The sequence below is a fragment of the Dermacentor albipictus genome, chromosome 5, assembly GCF_038994185.2.
Source record: "Dermacentor albipictus isolate Rhodes 1998 colony chromosome 5, USDA_Dalb.pri_finalv2, whole genome shotgun sequence".
NCBI classification, from domain to species: domain Eukaryota; kingdom Metazoa; phylum Arthropoda; class Arachnida; order Ixodida; family Ixodidae; genus Dermacentor; species Dermacentor albipictus.
In genome coordinates this window covers 90,159,991-90,167,241 of record NC_091825.1, presented here as the reverse complement: position 1 = coordinate 90,167,241, position 7,251 = coordinate 90,159,991, and the positions used below count along the sequence as shown (strand labels likewise).

Here is a 7,251-nt window from a genome sequence, read left to right as displayed (position 1 = left end):
GCGAATTCTAAATCGGGCGAAGTACAGGAAGTGGTTGACTACGTGTGCCCGTCCAGCTTCCTTCCGCTCACACTTGCCACTCGGTCAGCGATATAACCAGCCGGATCGCGCTCGGTCATCAGCTACGCTTGTCGCGCCAAGCATGAAGATGGGAAAGATAAGACATAGAAGCGTGATCAGGCGTGCAAGGAACGGAGGACGCGGAAAACCAGCTCTACGAAGCATTAGACAAAGGTGGCTAAATCGAGGCATCACATGTCTTGTGCGGCTCTGTGCTGTTCTGACTGCGGAAGTTCCAGTTCTGCGAAGTTTTTCAGGTCTCCTAACAACAACGGGTAAGCACAAATATTTCACTATTTTCTTAGTAGGTATTCATTTTGAATGAGTAAACCAGTTCTGTGCAAGCCTGAGTGGACTGACATAAGAACAGTGTTGCTCGACTCATTCGTCATGACGGAAGCCCATCTGCTGCCATTGAAATTCTTGTAATGAAGGGCTTGAATGCGTACTTATCAGGCTACACCTTTTGTTCACTCTTTGCTTTGTCGACATAAACAGACACGGCTGAAGTTAAAGAAGAGACACGCAAAGCCATGGTAGTTATGAAATTTCAAGAGCAATGATGACGAAACGATGCACGCACGTTAATCCTTCTTGCATTTTGATGAACCCCTGATCGTGCAGAAGAAGGTTTAAACTGTCTATTTTCTCTTAATTATTCTGCAGATTGACAATTTCGCACTGCGTGGAGGTCAGTCATTTTCCAGTGCGAAATGTGTGAATAGGAACAAAAACGTCCAGCTTTTGATGTATTTTGACTGGCTGATAAATCGGCCAGCTTTAGTTGAGCCACTTCCCGACATACAAGCAAAATTAACGAACGGTGGTGCCAGGAAGTTATGTTTCTTTATGCAAACCCCCTCTATATCCACGGACTAGTTGAACTGTAGCCCTAAACTTAACAACACGTTTGGAATTTCAAACCGGCAATTTTAACGAAACGATGAGATGTAAGGTTTTAACGGTGCTTTGCTATACAAATATTTCTCATCGTAATTGCTTGGCGCTGCTGTGCATGTACGAGCGATGTCTCGGTGCTTTGAACGATGGATGGTAGCTTGCAAGGTAAACGTCGCAGAAAAAAAGCGCTTCATAAACACGGCACACTTAAGCGGGCCCTGCTGCGCGATTTGGCCAATGCCGCCCCATGGCCAGCGGGCCTACATGGGGCTTGCAAGAGAGCACGAACACATCCCGCTTGCGTGTGAAGTGGGAAAGGAGGACTTCCGCGGAAACCGTCTTCCTCACGACCACGCTCCCTCTCCCTCTAATTTCTGGCCTCACCAGTACGTCATGAAGGGACTGTTTTGTTTGTGAGTTATTCCCAGTTAGACATCCGGCATCTGTCAGTGGTGGAAGCCGCGCTGCCGCCGTGTATCGGCGAGTATCGGCATGTGGCCGAGCGTCCCAAGGGAGGTATAGGGGGTAGAGCGGCAAGTTGGGCTAGATGGTGGAAGTTCATATTGTAATACGGGGGGTTACTGCGCTATAATAGTGTAATACTATAATAACATAATAATAGTATACTATAACAATATTATGGCGCGATTTCTGGGAGCAAGATTGGGACGGCAGTGATTTTGGATGGCCTATCAGCATGATGACGGCATTGTTTCGATTGAGTCGTGGTCATCGCTACAACTTCACTTTCGTGTGTCTGATGGTTGTCGCTATGATTATTTTTTTATATTGTCGTACAGTTTTCTGCTATAGCTGGCCGTTACGAGGGCAGTTTCGTGAAGCTCAGAGTAGCTTCTACTGTGCTATATATATCCACTTCAGTCACAGCGTATAGATAGGTTCACGGGTCTTTTTTTTTTCATTCTACCGTCGAGGAAGCACCTCATTTAGCGCACAATTCATACGGAAGGAAATAAGGCGACAACTGGACTCGTCGTATTCTATCCTTCCGCATGAATTGTGCGCTAAGTAAGGCTTTTTCCTGACGAAAGACTGCTTCATTAAGCAGCCGAAGCAGCTACTCTTGTACCGTTTTTTTTTTGCCAGTTCCATTCCAGTGGTGGCCAGAGAACGAACCATGAACTTCGGTGTGAGAGTAAGTTGGACCCTATTCATCCTCATTGTGGTTCCGCTGCATTACAGCGAGCAGAGCGTTGCCAAAGAGGATCACATTGTTGAAGGCGCGACCACCGTGTATAGGACGGCATGCCCAACCTGCCGTTTTCGATCCTCAGTGGCGTAAATATAGCTTTCATTTCTTAGTGCTCGCCATCGAAAATTAACCTGTGCAGTTTCGTTGAGCCAGTGAATCAGTTGTTTAGAAGACGCAACATGACCGACAGTACACTGAACGGAGATTGGACAACTTTGCGAGAGTATATGAACTCGACAGAAAGTGCTCGCAGGATAATCCCACCACCTTAAGTTTCTCTTTATTAAGTTCGAAGTTCATTTCATTTTAATTTGTAACTTCGACTTATATGTCTAGTCTAACATAATTTGTCGCAGGACGAAATAGACTGGTTTGATCCGACGTTAAGTGAAGAATCGTTCTTTTTGAAAGCCAGATTGAGAAAAACAAGTAGCAGTTTGGCTGGTATGTTCATCAATGCTCTTAAAGGTAAACAAACATACTAAATGTGGAAAGAGAATTGACTGAAAAGAAAGCAATTAGTCCTTACATTCTTTTTTTACCTTTGTTGCCTAGCGCTGTATGGTATATAACTAACTGCTGTATTGCACACAGTTTCATGTTCCCCAACCGATTTCGCCAAAATTTCAGGAACAGTTGCCTCATTTAGAAATGCCGCCGTTCACACCGATGTCCGCCAACGCACTGACACCTTGACTGCTGAAAGCAGCCCTTCTTGCACATCTATGTGCTTATGCATATGAAACCTAAATTTCGTCGCCATACCACTCCTGTTAAGATGAAAAACAATCGTACAGGGAAATACACAAAGAAATGCGAATAGGGCAACACACCAGTGTCTTCCACTCGTTGCATTGTGCGGCTTTGCTACAAAAAAAAAACTATAGGGCGAGTTACCCACACTTAATCGCGATTGGCGCAAGACTTACGCAATTTATCGACCCATATAATTTCTGTGCACACTTAATGGAAAATGCCGCAATAATTTTACCCTGTCGAGTGCGAAATTTACTGCCATCATGATTTCCCTCATACTTGAAATGCGTGTATTCAGCTAGTACATAAATGTTATCCACATCTGGTACACCAAATAATCAAACAAAGTTTATGGACTAAACGCCTTTGCTGATATACACAGCTAATTTGTGCTTCACGAAAAAGACTAATTCATAAGATTTAATTCTAGGATTGTTGCAAGCGCGATGTCCTTATATGAGGAATCGCGTTATATGGCATATTTATTTATTTATTTATTTATTTATTTATTTATTTATTTATTTATTTATTTATTTATTTACATAACCTTAGTCCCCGAAGCTTAAAAGAAGGGAGTGGCATTACAATTAAGAAAGGCAACTGAGAATTCAGAAATGAATTTAGATATATGCCGAATGCTGGTAATCAAAGTAAAATAACGAGATGTTTATTTCTCACACAAATCATTTAACAGTTCAAGTCTTGGGAAGAGGAGAAAGAGGAAAAGAAGGAAGAGAACGTAGGGAGGTCGTACAGACGCACGTTTGCTTTCCTCCCCTACGCGGGGGTAAGGGGCTTAGGAGATGAGAAGAAAGGAGAGGGTCGGAGTAATGTATTATCTATGTGAACGCGTGTGTGTCCATCACATGCCGCCTACAATCGATCACTGGCACCGGTCGATTCGATGGAACGTAACACTGCCTGCGTCGGTTTGTAGAACCCTGTGAGGTTAGTAACATTGTATATTGATGATCTGCGTCGCCAAAAGCCGATCAGTGTTCAGGATGTACACTACGGCGTTCAAGATGCCATTCTTGTCATGTAAGGATCAACCTGCTTGGTACTTTCCTTACACAGCTTGCAGAGGCAATACCGTGATATGACGCCAGGTGAAATGGCGAATTTCCTGGTTTTGGTAGCCGTACAAGCCGACTTATCTTCCACTGCTGGGGAACAATGCCGCAATGTCATGAGTGGTTGTAGTAATTCAGCAGCTCTTGCCTGGCCTCTTGTCCACGGTGGGCTATATCAGCATAGGTGATACCGTCGGGCCCTGGTGAAGGTGAACTTCGACAAGCTCTGAAGGGAACGTGAAGCTCTTCCATAGTAAAAGGAATTTTCATTTCTGGGACGTGAGTCAGAAAATGCAGATCAATCTTCGGCGTTCTGCATGACACATATGCCAGCAATCTGCACACAAAAATAATTTGTCGCCTAAAGTTGCTTCCGGTAGAGATGCAGGACTGAATGTATGAAAGGATGTCGATGTTGCGGAGACGAGCGCAAGCCACGAACAGTCCTCCAGATGTGTGACAGTGGTGTACGACTCTCCAGTGATTCAAAAAATCGCTTCCAACCTTGGCCCAGCAATTTGTCCAAACGGCGCTGGTTTTCCATCTGTTCTCCTTGCCCTTTTAGGGTCACAAAATGCCTTCGTGGGCCTGTGTCTCTTATCAGCTCATCGTCCAACGGCACGTATCTACTCTAGTTATATGTCGAAATGGGAAGAGGGTTCGCCCCCAACACTAGGAGTCAAATAGCTTTTCTCATTGGCTATGTGATAGTATCTTCCGAAATTCGGTCAAGGTCCTTCGAACGCATTTTCCTGTGCAGCTTAAATTTATACCATTCGATTCTTTGTACTATCGACGGGGAGCAACTGTTTAACCCTCCGTTCCTCACGTCTCACGCAAGTGGAAATATGGTCACTTCCATGCGTTTCCATGTCTGAATACCACTGAACTTGTGCCCTGAAGCATCGTGATACCAGAGTGAAATCCAGTGAACTGGTGTACTTGAGGCCTCGCAGGCACATAGTACAGCCATCATTCATGACAAGTAAGGCTATGATCAGAGGCAAATGACACCAGATTCATTTCCCTCGAATTGATTCTCGAGCTATTCCAGAGTAAGAGATGCACGTTGAAGTCCCCCGTTATAATCTAAGGACGACTGGTCCGTAACAATGTGTCTCGCAGTCTATCGCGTTCAAATTGTCCTGACGGGTATCTGTAGACGCCAACGAGTTTGAATGACAGTTCGTTCTTTCTTACACGTAGGCAGACATAATTATTTTTATTATGTCGTTGTTTTTCCGGGCGAGCATGTATAAAATCCTTGCGGATGTAAACGACTACCTAGATGCGTTCCACTTAAGTCGAAGAAAAAAAATGATTCGTAGCTTGATAGCTTTAGGGCAGTTAGTACGTTTAGTCCGCTATGAAAGAATATAGCAGTCCGATATGTGAAAATATATCGACGGAAGGATGGGATGCGGGACGGCAAGCCACCGGTGTTCCTCTGTAATATCGAAGCATGTCTGGCCGAGTACAAAACGTGTGTAATGGAAGAGCCACGGTGTCTACTCAAGGGTCCCAAGTACTGGAATTAAATCATGCAATACTTATAGTGAATTCTGAGCTCATGATGTTTTTAGCTTGCCAAAAAGCACACGAATGGCGTTCATTAGTGACTGAAGCATTACGATCACTTGTTTATTCTCTTCTTGGGGGTTTAGTGGAGGGAGGTTCAGCATTGAAGGTTGCTGATGGGTAATGCGAATTTGCAAGTGGTTGTGGTTTTGACCAGCTAGGCCAAGCTGCATCAGCCGCAGCCTTATTTTGCTTTCAGTATTCGGGTTCCTATGAGCCGTGACCGGTCTGGGCTGCAAAGTAGGTTGGGAAGTAGGGCATGGGACATGCCCTGTAAGGACACTGACTTTCTTGATGCACTGCTTTCTGACGGTTTTAGCATTCATTCGCGAAATGGCTTTCAGCGCAGTGAGGACACACTGTTGTATTCTCGCTTATGCTTCTCACATGGCCCAGCTTCATGCAGTTGTGACATTGTAGTGGCTTCCGTATGAGAGGTCGCAGAGGATGTTGAAATTTGCTACCTTCAAACAATGTGAGTTGTCCAGGCTGGTAGCACTCGCGATGGCGGCAGCTTCACTGTCTGGCTTAGCAAGACCTTCTAAGTCGGAGTTGGGAATGGTGGCATCTTCATTGTAGATGAGACCGGTTACGACTCCAGAGTACATAGGCTATCGGAATAGACCTTCGCTCCATCCAGGTCGCTGATATTACGCAAAGTATTCAGCGCGGAAGCATGTGCGACAACAGTCTCGAGGGCGTTTTTACGTGTGGTCCCTCTGATGTTGTGAGCAAAACGTGAACAAGGTGAATGCAGGAGCCCACGTTTCGACAAGTGTACTTGTCTTCTTCAAGGCGCTTGAAGAAGACAAGTCCACTTGTCGAAACGTTGGCTCTTGCATTCACCTTGCTCACGTTTTGCTCATCGTCTTTAATTTCCATCTCCCGCATTCCCCGTTTTATCTCTGGCAATCTGATGTGGGTAATTTAATTCGGCACCAATGTCACCAGCAGCACCGAAACAGATTGCCTGTTGAGGAACTTCATGTGGCGCTTGGGCACAGCAGAAACGAAAAGGGTGATGCGGGTCACAGGTCTCCGTCGAGTTATTTCATTCAGTGTGCTCGAGGACGAGGAAGTTCTGGTGTTTGCTCTCTTCCCCTTGCAGCTCACAACAAGTTCCAAGTGGCCATCGGAAGGCTCCTCGCAGCTCAGTGAGTAGATACGGGTGTCCTCCCTGTCAGAGTCGCTGTGAGAGCCGGTCCGCTTTCTGAACACGTACGCCGCTGACGTCGCCGAACCAGGCAGACGTCAGAGGTGGTCCACGGCCACCGCCGACAGAAATGAAGCGACGCCCGAGAGGTAAACATACAATTCGACAAAAAATACAAGATTTGGTTTGGTGCCTATGAGTATGGCTCAATTCACTACGGGAGATCTGCTATGAATCAGGCGGCAGTAGGTAAAAATACAAAATTCTTATACGGAATTTTCGAGACAATGTCTCGGAACCGCGTCCGCGGCGGGTGCCCAGACCCACTAAAAGACGCCGGACGCAAATCTTGTTCATTTGAAAATAAAAGTTTACGCTTCCTATAGGGAATTTCGTAAACTAAGAATGAGATAATAAAAATACTAGTCAATAACTGAAATTTTCAGGGCATGTTATATTTAAATATAAAGTTAATATCTTTGTTTTTAGTAAGCAAAAAAACAAAATAAGGCTGAAAA

General features: G+C 45.1%; 1 long non-coding RNA gene across 1 annotated transcript; it reads left to right on the top strand.

Moving 5' to 3' along the window:
* Positions 1-244: 244 nt before the first annotated feature.
* LOC139060521 (uncharacterized) lies at positions 245-6,802 on the top strand. The gene is made up of 3 exons (XR_011514897.1): positions 245-335; positions 2,068-2,116; positions 6,689-6,802. It is a non-coding gene; the product is annotated as an uncharacterized lncRNA (long non-coding RNA).
* Positions 6,803-7,251: the final 449 nt, after the last annotated feature.